The 20,936-nt window shown below is 43.4% G+C and overlaps 2 non-coding genes across 2 annotated transcripts; one reads left to right on the forward strand and one right to left on the reverse strand.

Moving 5' to 3' along the window:
• Nucleotides 1–5,078: 5,078 nt before the first annotated feature.
• trnai-uau (transfer RNA isoleucine (anticodon UAU)) lies at nucleotides 5,079–5,172 on the reverse strand. Its single transcript has 2 exons — nucleotides 5,135–5,172; nucleotides 5,079–5,114 (listed from the first exon to the last, which is right to left on the reverse strand). It is a non-coding gene; the product is annotated as a tRNA-Ile (tRNA).
• Nucleotides 5,173–5,979: 807 nt separating this feature from the next.
• On the forward strand, nucleotides 5,980–6,052 carry trnae-uuc (transfer RNA glutamic acid (anticodon UUC)). Its single transcript has one exon. It is a non-coding gene; the product is annotated as a tRNA-Glu (tRNA).
• Nucleotides 6,053–20,936: the final 14,884 nt, after the last annotated feature.

The following is a 20,936-nucleotide window of genomic DNA, read 5'->3' on the forward strand; positions in this document are numbered from 1 at the left end:
GAGAAGGAAACACAACATGTGATACGGAATAAACTTTTACTTGTTTCTTTCATGTTAATTTAGACCTGATCTCCACCTAAACTCAGTTGCTTTCAGTAGGTAAAAACAGAGGCCACACTGCTCCAGGTGAGGTTCAAGCTCACAACCTTGGCATGACTCCGCTGTGCACTGCTGTATAAGTACGGCGCGCTGACCCATTGTGCCGCTGGAGCTCTGTAACCACCTCTCCTCAAACATACTGACGCTGCAGAAACACAGGGTGAAAACAGGGTTTGGGTTGTGGATCCATCTCCACAAGGGGGAAAGGAACAGTAAAAAACGAAGGAAAATACAAGAGACAAAACTGAAAGAACTGTTTTCACTGCAATATAAGAAGGAAAGAGGTGGTCGGACATGTAAAAACAGCCGGTGGATAATTTGTAACGACATTCTTTGGAGTGAATCAGCAGACAGATTTCTTTTCATGTTGTGCTCTGTAGTTTGAACGTTCGTTCTCCCCAACTGGTTGGTTATATGAGGTCAGCTGATATTAAATATTAAATAGGACTAATGAGAATCAAAACAGAGCTGTTGGACTCCCCCCTCTGGCCGTTTTCCACCAGTTGATTATTTCATCAACCAATGCCCTAATCAAGCTCCCAAGGCACTCTCTATACCCAGTAAACATAGGTCTAACCTCACCCAAGGAGAAAATCAGGCGCTCCAGTCTCTCCAAAACAGGGATGATATCGTCATCAAACCAGCGAACAAAAGAGGCGCTGTTGTGGTGTGACATAAGGATGTATATATCTTTGAAGCCTCTAGACAACTAACTGACACTTCTGCCTACCTCCCTCTCCAACAAGACCCTACCACTGACTACCAAAAGGAAGTGGTATCCACCATTCCTCTTCTTATCAGCAGTAATGAGCTCCCCCAGGAGGCGAACCGGCTCATCATGGAACATCCACAGGTATCTCAATTTTACCTCCTCCCCAAAATCCACAAACCGGACACCCCTGGACGCCCCATCGTATCAGCATGTAACTGTCCAACTACTTACATCTCAGCCTTTCTTGACAGCCTCATGAGACCGCTGGTTGAATATCTTCCCTCATACATCAAAGACACCAACCACACGATCCAACTTTTTAATGATTTCCAATTTCAGGGTACTGAATGCTACATTTTTACCATGGACATCACATCTCTGTACACCGTCATTCCCCATAATGACGGCCTTACAGCCCTCAAGCACACGCTGGACAAACGCACAGTGCTTGATCCACCCACCCACACCCTGGTACGCCTTGCAGAATTGGTTCTCACACTGAACGCATTCTCTTTCAATAATCTTTTTTGCCAACAGGTCAGTGGAGTTGCCATGGGCACCAGAATGGGACCCAGCTATGCCAATATTTTTCGCGGCTGGGAAGAAGAACGCTTCTTCGCTTCCTACACTAGCTATGTCCCTGACCTCTACAAATGATATATTGATGACTGCGTCGGTGCCACCACATGCTCCAACGATCAGCTTGAGTTCTTCCTGCACCATTTCACCAACTTCCACCCGTCCCTTAAATATACGGTTATAACATATCTTCCACTACTCTTCCGTTTCTAGACATCAACTTCTCCATCAACTACCCCCGACTGTCCACTTCAGTTTATTACAAACCCATGGATTCATACAGCTACCTCCTGTACAGCTCATTTCACCCCAACCACACTAAAAACTCTCTTCCTTTTTCACAGTTCCTTAGGCTACGACGATTATGCAGCAACGACATTGATTTCGAGAACCAAGCCCTCGAAATGTACTCCTTTTTCATCAACAGAGGATACCCCAGCAGTGTGATTGACAGGGCCCTTGCCCGAGCCAAAAACACCCCCTGGACCATCAACCCAATCAGGAACTCCCGCCGTAGCAACCGCATTCCTTTGGTGCTTCCTTACCACCCTAACACACTTCCTATCCCCAGGACCATTAACCACAACTTTTCCATCCTACAGGATGATCCCTCTGTTGGGGCCCTCTTTTCTGATCGCCCTGTCATCTCATATCGCCGACCACCTAATCTGCGTAACCTCCTTGTTCACAGCTCCCTTGATCGTCCCCAACAACCATCCACACCAGGCACTTTCCCTTGCAACAGAGCTCGCTGTATCACCTGTAAGTACACATCCACCACCACACTCATTCAAGGCCCCTCAGGACAATTCCGGATCACCCAGACAGCATCTTGTACCTCCAGCAACCTTATTTACTGTATCTCCTGCAGTGAATGCCCAGCCATCTACATTGGAGAAACAGGAAGGAGACTCGGAGACCGCTTCAGAGAACATGTCAGGGCTGTGAAAATTAAAGATCTCTCCAAGCCCGTTGTTTCTCATTTCACCTCTGATGGCCACGACCACTCTAATCTCTCCGTCTGTGTTCTCAAAGACGGTTTTCCGAACTCATACATCAGAAAGACCACCGAAACCAAAATTATTCTGCAGCTAGGATCACACATTCTCCCTTCTCTTAACGACAGACTACTGTTATTTTTAATTTTCTCGATTCATTGGAAGTTTCATTTCACACCTCTCTGCACCCATTCTGACTTCACACCTCTTGATTGGGCTCTCTTTCTGTCCCCTGCTCCCGCCTCTCACTCCTCTGTTCTCCCGCTACTTTACCTTTGCCTACTGCACTGTCTCTCTCACACCTGAAGAAGGCTCCACGGCCGAAACGTTGTGTTCTCTTTCTTCTTTTTTTCAGCATGGAATAAACCTATTACTTGTTCCTTTGCAGCCTAGGCATGCTGACGCAGCTACCCAACTGAACTAATCAGAATCAATACAATTGATCAAGTAATATGTTTATTCCATGCTGAAAAAAAGAAAAAAACACAGCGTTTTGTTCCAGATCCTGGATAGCTTGATTGGTAGCACATCAGGCTTTTAATCTGAACGTCCAGGACTCAAGTCCCTGTTTGGCAGGTTGTGCTTCTTTAAATCTATTGTGAATGTCATTATAAATCTGTACTGTGGTTATTTTAAATGTTCTTTTATTTTCTTTAGCGTTTCCTTTCACAAACCGAAAATGTTCAAGGTGATCTTTCTACTGCACTCCATGTAGATAATCTAAATGAAATCACAGTCGAGAAAAGTACACGCAGTGAGGAGCTCATGAATACGCCAAGAAGAAAGGAACACTGCACATATGCTGAACATCATGTTCGAGTTTACAATGTCATCAGAAATTGGAAGCTAAGGCGTGTTTTTATTAAAGGTTCAAGGAAACCTGAATACCTTTGGTAGTACGATGATGCACAGATCTGCAGTCTGCAATTAGAATACTGTTTGTACGTTGTGTAAAATACGCCGTTCAAAATTTTTCTAAAACAGGAGATATGTTTTAGAATGCGTCTTCCTGTAAAAATAAAATAACTATAAGGGTGCTATAAGCAGAGTCTGAAGCCTGCTCCACAGAAGAACTATATTCAGAGGGCCAAAGAAGTGAATATTTCACCAAGTGAGAGGAAGCATCTTAGAAAAAGGAGGTGCAGTCACTTCCATGTGTCATAACACCACAAAGTCAGACTACAAGTGCTAAAAAGCTGCTCTAAAGGGTAACCCGGCCAAGTGCTCTAAGGAGCTGAATTAAAGCTCTGTCTCTACGGGGCCGTAAGTTGGAATCCCACTGCTGCCAAATATCTCCTTGTTAAGAATTACGGATTTGTTGTTGTTGCCTCCGTGCGATTTAATCAGTTTCAATAGAATTCATTTGAACAACAATAATAATCATTTTTTTATTCCTCTTCTCATTGCAATGTGTACACAAACATATATATTTTTTTATATATTAAAAACGTGTTATCCTTGATGTTATCCTTATAAACTGGTGATTGAGGGTTCGAGCCCTCTCTGTGCCTGTTTTGTTTTATCATAACTTTGCTTTACCTAAGTTGTCAATTGTCTTGCAATGTAGAAATCTCTGTAATAAGAAGAAAAGAACTATCGGTAGTGGTTAATAATCCTGTTGTTCTAGTACAATCTGCCGTGCTTTTGAGTCGATAAAGCATCAGGTGCATTCAACACACCAACCTCCACTGCTCATCAGGATGGCTGAGTGCTCTAAGGTGCCACACTCATGTGGACTCAATCATGTGTAGTGACAGTTTTATGTGATTCACTACACGGATTTCCCTTCATGTTTATTAGGATGTGTCATTAGTATGTTGGTTGTATGAGAACAGTTTCTTCAAATGTCCTGTCAATTAACAGTGGAGAGGTAGCCGACGTAAGCCTTCATGAAAACTCTCTACAAGTGATTACAAGTGTCTTGAACAAATCTACGTCATATTTTTAAAATAGTTTAGCTCAAGATGCAACGGGAGTATAAATTAATTCTTCCGCCCTCCATTCCAAGATAAAACTCCGTGTGTGAATCTTATTTTCCTGGAAGTTGCTGATGTTGGTCATTATTGGAAATGCCCAGTGATATCGACTCAGGTACTCAGTTGTTACGTGCTGTAATTCGATACATGCGAAGCATTTGCATTCCCTCCAATTATCAATAAAGTCAATAATGTATTAAACATTACATGCCACTTCTTCCCTAGATGATGTTCATGTTGGATCAGTGAGAAAGGCATGCCAGGTTGTGCTTGAACCAGCAACTTACTATCATTTTAGTCCCAACCTGACCACACTAAGCGATTGTACCACAGAGACTCAAACGGGTCGGTTTTCTCCATTTACGGTTTTTGGGAAAAAATAATCTACATTTTTAAGCAAGATTGTATTTCAAATTTCACAAATTGTAAGTATTTCTGGAAAAACGGTGTTTCAGAAAGAAACTGAGTAGATGGGAATAGCCCAGTCAGTAGAATATCGAACTTTTCATCTCAGGGTCCCTATTCAGGCGGCTGATTTTCTTGCAACTACTTATTCCATGCTGAAACGAGCAGGAAACAATGTTTCAGCAGTGGAGCCTTCTTTGGGTGTGATATAGAATAAACCTTTACTTGTTTCTTTCAAATTAATTTAAACCTCATCTCCAGCACCTAAACTCGTCAGTTGCTTTCAGTAGCTAAAGACACAGGCCATACTGCTCCAGGTGAGGTTTGAACTCACAACCTCGGCATAGCTCTGCTGTGTACTGCCGTATAAGTACCACACGCTGACCAATTGCACCACTGGAGCTGTGGAACACCCACTCCTCATACAGACTGACCCTGCAGAAACACAGGGTGAAAACAGGGTTTCGGTTGTGAATCCATCTCCACATGGGGGAAAGGGACAGTACAATAGAAAAGAACATACAAGAGAAGAAACGGAAAGAATTGTGCTCACTGCAAAGTAGGAAGGAAAGAGGTGGCCGGATACATAAAACAGCTCGGTGGATAATTTGTAACAACATTCTTTGCTGACAACCAGCAGTCGGATTTCTTTTCATGTTCCGCTGTGCAGTTTGAACGTTTGTTCTCCCAGATCGGTTGGTTATATGAGATCAGCTGATATAAATGAGAACTAATCAGAATCAATACAATTGATGTCTGGCAAAGGCAAATAACCTTTGTACATGATCTGGAATGTGACTGGTTAAATTTCAGCACAGTTGCAACCCCCTTTATAAAGGGTGTGCACACGTATACAACCAAGGCATTGAAAGTTTTTTGTTGTTTATTGTTCCAAAAAATGTTCCATTTGTTTTCTTTCTTAAATGTTGTTGATTAAAAGATCTTATTAAATGTGAAAAAATCTGATTGTGAAAAGGTCAAAATGTTAGTGAAAAAATGTGTAATGTGAGGAAAGATGAATTGTGGGAGCCCCTTTACTCCTCATGTCGTACTGTATTTCTCTCTCATTCTACTGGGAGTGGTGCCGTCGCTTCTGGATAAAGTCTGTCAGTAGACATTCCAGACGGGTCAGGTACTGTATGACTGCGCTTCGGCACAAGAAGAGACATGTGACTTGTGAGGATCCCGATAGTGTCGACTATCTTCTGGAGCCCGGATAGCTCAGTCGGTAGGGCCTCAGACTTTCAATCTGAGAGTCCAGGGTTCAAGTCCCTGTTCAGGCATTTGTGCTTTAATTAAATATGTTGTGAATGTCATTAGAAATCATCTTTTATCTTTCTTCTTCTAGCTGTACTGTGGTTATTTTAAATGTTTATCACTTGTATTTTCTTTAGTTTTTCCTTTCACAAACCAAAAATGTTCAAGGCGATCTTGTCACTGCACTCCACGTAGATAATCTAAATGAAATCACAGTAGAGTACAGAACACGCAGTGAGGAGAGAAAAGCACACTGCACATCTGCGGAACATCACGTCCGAGTTTACAGCGACATCGGAGATTGGAAGCGAAGTCTTTTTTAATTAAAGGTTCAAGGAAACCTGAATATCTTTACTAGAAGTATTTCAGAATCACAGTTAAATCGAGTACGATTGCTGCACAGATCTGCAGTCTGCAATTAGAATACTGTTTGCGTTGTATAAAATATGGCATTCAAGCTTTTCTTAAACTGGAGAGTTACATTTCGGAATGCGTCTTCCTGTAAAAATAAAATCTCTACGCGGACACTATAGGCAGAGTCTGAAGCCTGCTTAACAGAAGAACTATATTCAGAGGGCCAAAGATGTGAATATTTCACCAAGTGAGAGGAAGCATCTCAGAAAAAGGAGGTGCAGTTGCTTCCACGCGTCACAAAGTCGGACTACAAGTGCTGAAAAGCTGCTCTCAAGGATAACCCGGCCGAGCGCTCTAGTAAAAGGCGTGGAACCGACTGCACCCGATTTTTCTGAGATGCTTCCCCTCTCATGGCGAGATCTCGACTTCTTTAACACCTCTTGATTTAGTTCTTCTGTGGAGCAGGCTTCACACCTCTACGTATAGCGCCCGCGTAGAGATTTTATTTTTACTACGTAGCACCTCTACGTATAGTGCCCTTGATGTCATTTTATTTTTACGGAAGCACACACATGGAACGTTTTTGTGTTTTACTTTTTATTTGTACAACAAAATAGATTCAATATAAACAAGATTCAGTAGAATCGTCAGGGACACATAAAATAATAGTTACACTTTCTAAAAAACAATTAAAATAGGTAAATAAAGACAAGGTCCACACAGCTTTAATGTTCTTACATTTCGAAAGAGTCTGTAATTACCTCTTTTCGTCTATTGTGAACTGTTCAAACTTAGGACTCAGACCATTTCACTCTACCTATATCTCATTTCAAAACGAAAATGTATATCCTGTTTTAGAAATGCTCTGGGCGGTCTTACACGACGCACCTAAAGTATTCTAATCGTGGACTGCAGATCTGTGCTATAGCTCAGCTGAATTCTAAGATCCAGCAATCGTACTGGATGTGACTGGGATTCTGAAATGTCTTTTGCAAAGGTATTCAGGTTTTCTTGAACCTTTAATAAAAAAGTGATCTGAGACTTGCTAGCTTCCAGTCTTCCAGTGCCACTGTCACTAAACTAGGATGTGATGTTCCGCAGATGTGCAGTGTGCCTTTACTCTTGTCATGTATTCGTTGCATGAGCTCTTCACTGCGTGTCCTGTACTGTATTGTGATTTCGTCTTATCTACGAGGAGTACAGCGACTAGAATGCCTTGAACTTTTTTTCGGTATATAAAAGAAAACGCTAAAGCATATACAAAGTGACTAACATTTCCTATATGTAGGTTTTCTGATTATGTCTCTACTTCACTTTATTTCCTTAGTGACTGGCCATTTCTTTCTGATATTTGTTCTGGCGCGGTTATTGATCCCATACGAAAGATTATTTTTATAAAGAACATGTCACCTGCAAACTCACAGTAAAACTGGTATTGGGAAAAGTTTTATAATAGTACTTTTTATTAGAAAAAAATGTTTAAATTTATCATTACCTATAGGGTTTCTTACCAGCGTGGAGCTCAAATTCACAACCCCCAGATTAAGAGTTCGGTACTAGTTGCGCCACAGAAAGTTGAAATCTGTTATTTATATTAAATACTGTGGCTCCTGTCCTTTTCTTCTCGTCAGAGAAGAGGTTGGTCTGGTCTCCAGTTTACCAACGATAAGCTCAGACTGTGCTCTTCTATAAAGCAGTGTTTTCTTCACATTGCTTGTATGGGGCAACACATCAATTCGATGACCATTTGCTGTACACATATGTCCCCTCTTCCCTTCACTGAAGTGACAGACGAAGGACACCAAAAGGTAAGAGACACATTTCTATGTTATTAGGAAATCAGGAATCCTAACCGTAAGAGCCCATAGAAAAAAAACCTGAGATAATATGGGACTATAAACACAGTTTTTTCTTTTTCGTAGCGCTTGAGCAAATTTTATAAAGAAATATATTTTATATATCTGACACATGACTTAAAAGGCTGGTAGAGTATAGTTCATACAAGAGTGCTGACCAACAATTTTCATCAACCGTACTGTAATGTTTTTTATAAAAGTAAGTTAAATGCATACATAGTAAATGTTTTTTTTTATATATAAAAAAACTAATTCACGAATTTTAACTTTTTTACAATAACGTGTTTTATTGTGATCTTGTGCAGCAATATCACCAGACAGTTTAAGGGTCTGTCGTTCTTTTACTGTTCCGGGTTTTATTCCGTCTTCAGATGCACAAGATGTATTTTAAAAATACGTAAATAACAATTCTGGTGCAGTGAGGTATTCTGATTAATTCAGATTCACTCTTCACGTGTGTTATAGATATCATATAATGTTTTTGCATCCACGCAAAACCTCGCTTGAATATGAAGTTGCTAAACTTTACTTGTAACATATTTAACAAGATACAATGCCAAACTATTCAAGTACATCAGAAACATACCCGAACTCTTCTAATTGATGCATTTGAAACGAACAGATGGGGGACTTTAACATGGCTTTCAGGAATCTAGAAATTCACTTTTAGGAGTTTTCGGAAGTCTGGACCCAGATGTGCTCGCTGTCACGACCACCAACCCGCTCAGACCACCCCCTAAGAGAACTAATCAGTACCAGCAGCAGGGCGATAATTACAAGCGCCGCTGCACGTGTTAAACTCAACATCAGACGCCCTACCGTGGGGCAGGGTGCAGTATTTAAGCCCCTCCAGCCTGCATCTGTTTTCTGGGTTAAGAGGGAAGAATAAATGTAGTAAATGTTATTGCCGCTGGGGAGTATGGAGGCGGTGGTGTGTGGAAGGAGGAGACGCACATTCCGCACGGGCAGTGCAGAGCAATGAGTCGCACCTGCTGCGCCCTGAGTCCTGTCCTATTTAACCTCTGAGTCCAGATACACAGAGTCTCTACCCAGTGTTGGAGATGTGAAGGGTTAAACCCAGAAGTTGAGATACATTTGAGTTTGATACATTTGTAATACATTTGTAATGCTGTTATACAGCAAGAGTGGTGAGGGCTCGGCTCACTCGGGTGATATTTCACGGTTGGACTTTTAAAAGGAAGGTGTTAGGGATTAAGGCGTTGGATGTTAACTGTTTAATCACTTTGCAGAAGGGAATTGGTTTTGACATTGGTTTCAAGTTGGTTAAGTTACTGGAAGAGTTTTGGATAAAAGTATAGGAGAAAAAAGATGTGGGTCTGATTGGAATGTTTGAATGGCAGAAGCTGATGGATCTTTCTAATAGGACTGTGATTGTTTGCATGTTTAATGAGATGTTGATGAAGGAAGATATTGTGACATGGTTGTCTAAGTATTGTTTAGTGAAAGGTGAACCTCAGAAAGTCTGGGATGATGATGGCATCTGGAACTGTGCATGGAGAGTAAACTATGGCAGTTTTAAATGCATTCCTTCTTTGATTGGATTAGGTGGAAAATAGAGGTTTTGTGTTCTACCAAGCACAGACAAAACTGTGCAGGAGTTGTGGGGAGCTGGGTCTCTTTGTGGATGCCTGCACAAATGTAGTGTGTGGTAAGCGCAAGGAAATTGGACATGCATATACTGAATGTACAAGCGTGAGGAAATGCAATCTATGTGAGTGTGAAGGTCATGTGTTTAAAGACTGTCCAAATTCCTTTGCAAATAGAACAAAACTGGGAAGACCGATGCAAAAACAGGAAGAGTTTGAAGAGGTATTTAGGGCTGGAGCAGTGGTTCTGGATCAGGAACTGGATGTGGTTGAGGTTTAAGAAATTAGTGAAAAGGAGAGTGAGGGTTCAGAATGGAGTGAAGGGGATAAGGGTGGGGTAGAAGAGAATGATAATGTTGCAAAAAGTGAGGTGGAATCTGAATTGATTGGTAGCATCTCTCCAAATCGCCTGCCACCTGTGGAGACTGAAAGCACTCAAATGGAATGTACAGAACAGAGGGTGCAGTCTAAAGGTCTGCTGAGACATTGGATTTAGAAAATGATTTAACTCTGAGTGGAAAAGTGAGGGAAGAATTTTCTGAGTCCTCAGGTAGGTTCTCCCAGGGGTTTAGATATCTCAGATATGTGATCCTACTGACCAAACTTTAGAACCAGAGACTCAAGAAGGGCAGGTGGAGAACCATCCTATGGAGTGTGGGGGTGGTGGAGGAGGAGACAAGAAAGCAAATGGTGGGGGGAAAGCAGGTGTCACCGACTGAATGATAATAGCCAGAGCTTTGTCTACCCTGGTCCTACTATAAGTATGGCTCTTAATATCGTGTCCATAAAAGTGAGAAGCATTCGCTCCAAGTTAAGGGCAAGGAATATACTATCATTTGTGAGTAAGGTAAATTATATAAATGATATTGTGTTGTTACAGAAACGTGGGTTAACCTTTTAAAAACAGCTATAAGGATATGGAGGAACTGTGGACATTGTGCCTATCAATCTGGAGTAGGTCCAATGAGAATAAATCTGATGGTATAGCTGTTTTAATTTAAAATAAGATGGTAGAAGTACGTCCGCACCTTGTAGTGAAACCAGGGAGAGCACTGGTGGTGTATCTGGGTTTCATGAATGTCAAATTTCAACTTTTAAATGTGTATTGTCTGAGTTGCCCACATTACAAATATGTTCTAATTCAGGAATTGAGAGATTATTTTTTGGGATGGGAAACAGTGGGTTTTAGCTGGGGATTTTAATTGCCTTTTAGAAAGAGGGCAGAATGAGGGGCAAGAGATGGGTCCAATTTGATAGATCATTAATATTATTGTAAACGGTATGAAAAGATTTTAAACTGAAAGATGCCCTCAAACTTCATAGTCAGGGGAGGGCAGGTTTCACATGGCACAAGTCTAATGGGACCCAAGCCTCAAGCATAGATTTTGTTTTGATACGTGATTTTACTTGCACAACCGCAGACTTAACTCCTGTTTTTTTTCCTCTGACCATTGTTTACTGTCATGTACACTTTCTATTCCAACAGCTGTTACTGTGGGGAAGGGTGTGTGGAAGCTGAATATTTCACTTCTGGAAGATGAGAAAGTGACGGGCAGGTTCAGGGAAAGATATAAGGAATGGCAGTCTTTGTACAACCTGTTTGGCACAAGAGCACAGTGGTGAGAGGAGGTGAAGGAGCGTACATGTTACGTCCCAGTGTGTGGTCTGTGTGTTTTGTTGTTTGTTCCACACTTCTGACTTTGATTGTTCTCCAGAAGGAGACTAGGAGAATGCTTCAGAGAACATCTTTAACCTTCACAGCCCTAAGATATTTCCAAGTCTGTAGTTTCTCATTTCACCTCAAATGGCCATGATCACACTAAGCTCTCGGTCTCTGTTCTCAAAGAATGGTTTCTCAACTCCATAGCAGAAAGACAACAGAAACTAAACTCATCGTAAAACTAGGTTCACCCTTCTCTCAATGACCGACATATTTTCATGTAATCTACACTAACCTCTTGCAGGTTTCGACTTCACACCTTTCTTCACCCTCTCCACTTTGCACTTCCTGAGTGGCATCTCTGCCCCTCCTGCCTCCTTCCCTCTCCCAGCTTTTGTTCTTCTGTGCTGTTTAGTCTTTGCTTTCTTCCTCGTCTTTCTCGCACCTGAAAAAAAGTTGTATTTTCTATCTTCTCTTTTTAGCATGGAATAAACCTATTATTACTTGTTCCATTTCAGATTACACATGCTGATGCAGCTCCCCACCTGAATCAAACTACTTCAATATACATTTGTATGTTAATGTATGTTGTATGTTAATTTAAAACTGTAAAAATAGTAAGATTGTAATTTCAGTTTAAAACTTTGCAAGCAGTAGACGCATGGCAGGATGCACCCAGGAAAGGACACCAGTCCATCACAGGGCAACGACACAAACACACTAACTCGAGGTCCAGATTTACCTGAAGCCAACTAATCTACCAGTATGTTTTTGGACTGTGGGAGGAAACTGGAGCTCCCAGATGAAACCCACTTGAACACAGGGAGAACAAAACTAAGTACTAAGAACTCAGACAGCTTCCTAAGACTCCTCTAAACAGACACAAAATTCCAGATAAAATCTTCTTCAAATGAAGAGCCACAGCATATATACGAGAGTCCCAGGCATCTGTGATCAGTCTTCAGCTGATGCCTCAAATTGAACCCAGGGCCCCAAGGCTGAGGCAGCAATACTGACCACTGCACCACTGTGCAAGAGTGCTGCCAATAACCATATAGGCAGCACATATCAAGATCACAAATTGCACTTTTCAAGAAATCATTAACGCCCACAACACACAACAGGTCCATTAAATTCAAATACACCAAGCATGACAGCCAGATAGGCTTCCTAGACACCACCACACAAGGGTTTCTCCTTCAACAACAGACAAACAGGATTTTTATATAATGTTTTATAATATATATATATTATTATTTTATATTTTATTTTTTTTACAAAGTATTTTTAAAAGATACAGACACACATGGCTTACTGCACAAGGATAGCTTCCACCCAAAGCATACTTTCAAAGGACTGGTAAAATCACAACTCCTACACTTCCACAAAATCTGTACACAACAACAAGACTTTGAGGAAGCCAAATACACACTCTTCCAAGCTCTACACCCGAGCGGATACACACAAAGTTTCCTCAAAAATGTGGCCCAAATATTTCTAAACAGAAAAACTCCAGATGACAGAAAAATCCCCCTCATCACATCATATTCCCAACTCAGCATAAACACCAACCAAAAACTAAAGTCTACAATCACCATGATCTTAGAAAACACAAAAGGGAGCACAAAATCATATCTGCATACAAAAAATACCAAAAAACTTCAGCTTTATTTAGTCCAAAGCAAGCTAAAACCTGTACAAAACAAATCATATACACCAAGAGCTGAACATTTCATAAACAGAAAACAATGATCCAAAACAACAAAACTAAAGAAATTTAAGTTTTGCAAGTTGCAACAGCATCCAGTGCAAAAAGTGCAGGGTGACCTATATGGGGGAAACGGGTAACTCCATCTGAACCCGACTGGCACAACACAGGTACATCAGGAACCACGGGACTGGAAAGCAACCCCAACTGGATGGAGACAGAAAGAAAGAAAAAGGAAAGGATATTTAGAAGAAAAACAGTAAGAATGTTGCCAAGAGATTACTAGAAATAGGTCATTTTCATTTTAATACTTCTTTCAGTTGTACTTTTAATTTGAATACAAAAAAAAGTTTATGAGCATTAATCTCTCCCACAGATATAGACAGTTGCAGAGTCCAGAACTAAGTACGAAAGATTGCTGGAAGGCGTTGATGGTTGCAAAGAGAGATGTGTTGCACAGACTGGGCAAGACATCACCTTGCCTGAGCAGCTTCTTGTACTGTATTACCTGCAGGCCTTTCTCCAGCTGAAGCACCTGTAGCACCCAGGGGTGGTAAAGAACATGACAGTAAGGATACTTTCATACAACAAAAGTAATAAATTACATATATGGGATTTTTACAGTTTGGTGTATTCATTTTTATTTTCTCGCTATTACAGGTCTAGGAATGAATGTAAAGAAAGTGTCGTTTCAACAAGTGGGCACAAAAATGGTCATAATTGCTGTTAAAGAGCACAAAACCTCAAACAGCAGCTGGCTTCCTTTGCATTGAGTGAAGAAGAGGAACATGCAAGTTGATGGGTACATTAATATACCCCTCCACTCGATTTAGGGTTGTGGTAGAACTGAAACCATCCTGGCAAGCAGTGGGTGCAAAGCACTGTATCACCCATAATGTGACACCAGTTCATCACAGGACTCACTCACACCACAGCCAATTTCATAGAAGCCCATTAAAATCCATGTCAATACAGAGCAAAAGACCTCCACCTCCATAGCTTCCATCATGAACAGTATTTAAGAAAATCTGGAATGCACCTTAATTGCATTTTATTTGTGTTTTATCGGATGTTTCATCTTTACTTCACTAAACTGCGCTGTAATGCCCAGGTCAGCAGACGGAGAAGTTTTTCATTTCATCTGCGGGAGGGCCAATTCACAGTCCTTCCAACGACTTGAGAAGACTGCATGAGAAGTAAGCAGAATAATATATTACTTCAATTTCTGTGGGTTGGAAACAATCACAGATGCTTGCTTGTTTATTTTGTAGATGCCACCTGCCATTCATTACCAGCCCTGAGGTAGAGATGGCAGCAAAAAACGTGGGATGGATAGCCGCAAGATAGTGCATCCCTGGAGAAAACGGGCAGACCTTCATTCACAAGGAAAGGCACTGCAACAGCTCAAAGCAGATGAGCCTTGGGACATGGTGGCCTCATCAGAGGAAGAAGAATGCTGTGAAGAGCTGGGAGCTCAACCTAGAGTCACCTCTCAATAAGTAACAGGTGTAAGACATGCGTCCAAGACAGAACGTCAAGGGGAGATGGTGAGCCTGCTCCAAGACTTTCAGTCTGGGCAAAAAAGAGAGAGGAGGGATTGTTTGAAGACTATGTGGACTTAAAACCTCCCTTCAAGAGATCTAAATTGTACCGGCATCGCAGGCTCAGGGAGCATCGCCAGGAAGCATGGAGACGGCAGAAAGTCCACGGCTTGCTCTTCCTACACCGGCACCACGACAACGCACTACAGTGACATCAGGTCAGGACCAAGCTCCGCCAAGTTCAATACCCATGTCTGCTACACGTGCTTCAACAGAGGGCATGTTCCAGAAAGAGCCTAAGATGCCCCCCTACCAGCAAGGTGAGGACATCTCCTGCGATTTGAGCGCATGGCCAGAACCTGGAAGTGGCCAGAGGAGGAGGAGCGGTCCTGTCGGCTAGTGCCTCTGTTTACAGGCAAGGCCTTGGAGGCTTACAGTGCCATGGATGAAGACCGATCTAACATATGCAGTGACCTGAAGGAGGCGCTACTTACTAAATTTGACATATCCCCAGAAACATACAGACAGCTCTTCAGGATGACCAGTTTTTCCAGGAGAAATGCCAATGGAAACCTACTACCGCCTGAGAGGTCTGTACAGAAGATGAATTCGCCCAGAACAGTGTTCCAAAGAGGAGATTGGCAAGGCCATAATTTTGGAGCAGCTGCTAGGTGTCCTCCCTTATGACACCAGGACTTCAGTAAAAAAACATGAGCCAGCCAATGGGTTGACAGCTTAGTCTCGCTATAGCTGCAGTGTGGAGCTGATAGGACCTAAGTGTGGTAGGACTCCTGGTCTTCTTAGAGACTTCTTCTTAGAGAAAGGGTTTGTTTTTTGTGCGTGTGTACTAGTTCTATTTTGTTGGGGGTTTTTTTGTTTTGCTATATATATATAATTGTTTGTGGGGAGCAATTTCATAATATACCATCACTTTTGCACCTAAGTGCAATTGCAGCTGAGCCATCATTCTGTTTTGAAAGGACTCACTTGGGCACCCCTCCTGCCCTCCCGGTGACATCCCCACCGCTGCCACCAATGCACAGAAGAACATTGTGGTGGATTATTTAGCCCATTCCAATGTGACCGTGGAGAACTATTATAGAATGCCGACACATCCCAACATCTGCTCAGCAATTGAAGTAATTGAAGGCTTCAAAGAAGAAGGTGTTTAGTAAGCATCAACACGATCTCAAAATCAATACCTCACAAAACAACAATTATTCCTTTTTTTAAGTTCAGGGGAGCAATCAGACCCTGCACAAGAATGCACACCTGCTATAGAATAAGTTTGAATACAATGCAACCTTTCAGTTATGTGTTGACATTGTGTTACAGAGACCTGTGATATTTTAAGTTTTTACAACAGTGAATCAAGGCCAAGATCCACTACAGCCACTGCAGGATTTACATGTCTGCAGACCATTAATGGCAAGTTTACAAATCAATTATCTTCACCGACAAACACTAAGTTTGGAACATATTCTGAGGATTTATATTGTAGTTTTCCTTCCAGATCTTAACACTAGATACAGTGCCTTGCGAAAGTATTCGGCCCCCTTGAACTTTTCAACCTTTTGCCACATTTCAGGCTTCAAACATAAAGATATAAATTTTTTATTTTATGTGAAGAATCACCAACAAGTGGGGACACAATTGTGAAGTGGAACGAAATCTATTGGATTTTTGAAACTTTTTTAACTAATAAAAAAAATGAAAAGTGGGGCGTGCAAAATTATTCGGCCCCCTTGCGTTAATACTTTGTAGAGCCACCTTTTGCTGCGATTACAGCTGCAAGTCGCTTGGGGTATGTCTCTATCAGTTTTGCACATCGAGAGACTGAAATTCTTGCCCATTCTTCCTTGCAAAACAGCTCGAGCTCAGTGAGGTTGGATGGAGAGCGTTTGTGAACAGCAGTTTTCAGCTCTTTCCACAGATTCTCGATTGGATTCAGGTCTGGACTTTGACTTGGCCATTCAAACACCTGGATACGTTTATTTGTGAACCATTCCTTTGTAGATTTTGCTGTATGTTTGGGATCATTGTCTTGTTGGAAGATAAATCTCCGTCCCAGTTTCAGGTCTTTTGCAGACTCCAACAGGTTTTCATCCAGAATGGTCCTGTATTTGGCTGCATCCATCTTCCCCTCAATTTTAACCATCTTCCCTGTCCCTGCTGAAGAAAAGCAGGCCCAAACCATGATGCTGCCACCACCATGTTTGACAGTGGGGATGGTGTGTTGAGGGTGATGAGCTGTGTTGCTTTTACGCCAAACATATCGTTTTGCATTGTGGCCAAAAAGTTCGATTTTGGTTTCATCTGACCAGAGCACCTTCTTCCACATGTTTGGGGTGTCTCCCAGGTGGCTTGTGGCAAACTTTAGACGAGACTTTTTATGGATATCTTTGAGAAATGGCTTTCTTCTTGCCACTCTTCCATAAAGGCCAGATTTGTGCAGTGTAAGACTGATTGTTGTCCTATGGACAGACTCTCCCACCTCAGCTGTAGTTCTCTGCAGTTCATCCAGAGTGATCATGGGCCTCTTGGCTGCATCTCTGATCAGTCTTCTCCTTGTCTGAGCTGAAAGTTTAGAGGGACGGCCAGGTCTTGGTAGATTTGCAGTGGTCTGATACTCCTTCCATTTCAAGATGATCGCTTGCACAGTGCTCCTTGGGATGTTTGAAGCTTGGGAAATCTTTTTGTATCCAAATCCGGCTTTAAACTTCTCCACAACAGTATTACGGACCTGCCTGGTGTGTTCCTTGGTCTTCATGATGCTCTCTGCGCTTTCAACAGAACCTTGAGACTATCACAGAGCAGGTGCATTTATACAGAGACTTGATTACACACAGGTGGATTCTATTTATCACCATCAGTCATTTAGGACAACATTGGATCATTCAGAGATCCTCGCTGAACTTCTGGAGTGAGTTTGCTGCACTGAAAGTAAAGGGGCCGAATAATTTTGCACGCCCCACTTTTCATTTTTTTATTAGTTAAAAAAGTTTCAAAAATCCAATAGATTTCGTTCCACTTCACAATTGTGTCCCACTTGTTGGTGATTCTTCACATAAAATAAAAAATTTATATCTTTATGTTTGAAGCCTGAAATGTGGCAAAAGGTTGAAAAGTTCAAGGGAGCCGAATGCAAGGCACAGTATAATCACACTTTATTATGAACACTACCATTAAAACTACAAGTTGTACTCTCACTAATGTTAAAATGAATACACTAGTAGTAGTATTAGTTGCTGCCCGTGACGTCACATACGCTCTCTGTGACGAATGCGAGACACCTAGACACATACAGTGAAACACTGGAAAAAATGCATTTAAACTGTTACTTACATACATTTATCAACTTGGAATATAATTTTCTAGCTCTAGGATAGAGTTACCTAAATAATAATATGAATAATCATTGTTTAATTTCGGATTGAACATTATTAACACTAAACGCACTATGGTAATTGATCGATACAGTCTTTATTAACTGTTTTCTAGATATTTAAACAGGGTCAAGAAAAGAATCAGTACTCACCAATCAGTGAAGTTAATCAATTATTCTATGGTCCTTCAGTTGAATAAATTGGTTGTCGATACATAAGTGATTAATAATTCTCCTCCGTTCCCTCCGCGTGTCTCCCGCGGTCTCGCTCTCTGGCGGCGCTCTGGCTGGTGTCTGTGACGTCACAGCGCTCTTTCTGACAGAGCAGAGCGCGTCTCCGCTGGAGGAGACTCCTGTCCGGAGACCGGGGGGCTTTTCATACAAATATAAAATCTCCCCCCCCAAAAAAAAACACACCGGACTGTGAAGAGAAGCGAATCATCACAGTTGGAGAAGGAGAGCGACAAACCTAGGAATAAAATTCATTAAACAGAAAAAAAAAAGTTTACATCGCAGATTATTGCGTTACAAAGCGTACCCGTGTGGAGCAGTAGAGGACAAGCACGAGTCCCTGAAATAAGCGCTTTTAAGAGTTCTACACAAATCTTCAGAGTAAAGAAGCCGGGAGGATCAGACTCCTGATCCTGGAGGTTAAAATGTGTATCCTGGTTTTATTTCCACCCAGCTCTCAGTTCCATTAGTGGTCTGAATTTAAATTAACTGTATAACTGTTACCAGACTTAATCTAAATTGTAAATTTATAAGACTGGCTACTAATAATAAATATACTGATCAAAGTGTCAATACTGGTGTTTATAAAATAAATACTGTAGCATTTGCAGGTTCTTTTCAGATCAAAGGAAGAGTGAAGACGCGATTAACAAACAAGCATTAACACAAAACCAAACACAGGATATACACACACATGAGGAGACTGACGGAACACGTACACATAGTTAGGGTGGTAATTACCTAACAACACACTATACTTTTACAAGACTACACAAGGCACTAGAACTACTAGGACATTATTTACACAGGTAGGGTCAGCCGCTGGTCATCGTGCTGACTCTCAGACTCTCCCCGGCTACCACTCCCAGCATGCCCAGCGGTACTACGAGCGCCTAGGGGCGCTTTCTCCTCACCACCAGGCGAGGGCTTTACACTGCAGGACCACCACTCTCCCCCGTGTTCGCAACCAACCAACTCCTGCCGGCTCAAGTCCAAACTGGCCCCCACTCGCTGCAGTACATCCAGCCCCAGAATGCAGTCCTCCTGGATGGGTGCAAGGTAGCAGGGGTGGCGCACCGTCGCTGCACCTAGACGGAAGGCAAGCACCCGTTTCCCCCGGACTGCGGCGAGCTGTCCCGTCACGGTCCTTAGCCACAGGCCAGAGGCCTCCCATCCTGGGGGGTTGGTCCCCTCGGTGTCGGGGAGGACGCCCGGCCGGAGTAAGGTTACCGATGAACCGGCGTCGAGTAGGGCCAGGCAGGCTTGGTCCTCGATTTTGTAGTGGAGGTACAGGCCCCGGCTACAGCCGACTCGCCCCACGGTGGCGTGAGGGGCGCCGGTCTTAACAGCGCTCTCCGGAGCGGGGGTTGAGGTGTTCGAGGGGCGGCCTTCCCCACGCTGAGTCGCCCCGTTCCCGTTTCCCGACGCCGATCGAGGAGTATGAGGTTCGGGTGCCCGGCAGAACCGGGCTCGGTGTCCCCTCTTCCCGCAGCGGTTGCAAATCAGCGTGCGGGGCTGTTCCGCGGGGGTCGCTGCCCGGGCTGGCTCCTCTTCCCCCTCGCTGGATCCCTCCGTCGCCGTCTCGGTCAGCCGGCAGGGCGCACTGCGTCTGCTGGCGCTTCCAGTCACCCCGAACACGGCCTCAGCCCGTGTAGCAAGGGCCAAGGCCTGCTCCAGTGATGTTGGTGCGGCCAGCTGCACGTGGCGCCGCAGCTCCTCGGGTGAGAGGGCCTTGAGAAAAGCCTGGAGAGCCATTTCCCGCTGCGCCTCCCGGGGGAAAGTTGGGTATCCTCGGCGGGCGAGGAACGCGACATCAGCGGCAACCAGGCCCAGTCGCTCTCCTGGTTGGCGCCGCCGCAGGGCCAGCCTCTCCCGCATCAAGTCCGGCGCCTCCTCCACACCGAAGCACAGCTGGAGAGCCGCCGCCAGCGCCGTGTATTCGCCTCTGTCCTCCTCCGGGACGTCCAGGAGTGCCTGGCAGGCCGCTCCTTCTAGCGCCGCCGCCAGGTGGCCGACCATCTCCGCCCGGCTCCAGCCATTCGTCCGGGCCGCGAGCTGGAACTGCGCCTCGTAGATTTCCCACGGCGCTTCCCCATTGTAGCGACCTGGTCTCACCCGCGCCGATGGGTGTGGGAATCGCTGATCGGCTCCGGCAGGGAGAGTATCCTCTCTCTGGGGTGCTCGCTGACCAGGAGTAGCGGCCGGTCGCCCCACTTCTACCGGCGGAACCACTATTGAATAGCCCTGGTAAGGGCTGTGACTACCTGTCGCACCCAGGAGTTGCTCAGGCTCCCTATGTGCGCTGCCGATGGGTTTTGTTTCTTCCAGCGTCAGCCGGCGCTTAATAGAATCGGGTACTGTCTGCCATGAGTTGTCCATTCTGCCCGCTTTTGACACTAATGTAGCGTTTTGCAGGTTCTTTTCAGAACAAGGACGAGTGGAGACGCAACTAACAAACAAACATTAGCTTTATTCGTTTACAACCACACAAAACCAAACACAGGATCTACACACACATGAGGAGACTGACGGAACACGTACACATATTTAGGGTGGTAATTACCTAAC

The sequence above is a fragment of the Lepisosteus oculatus genome, chromosome 14, assembly GCF_040954835.1.
Source record: "Lepisosteus oculatus isolate fLepOcu1 chromosome 14, fLepOcu1.hap2, whole genome shotgun sequence".
NCBI classification, from domain to species: Eukaryota; Metazoa; Chordata; class Actinopteri; order Semionotiformes; family Lepisosteidae; genus Lepisosteus; species Lepisosteus oculatus.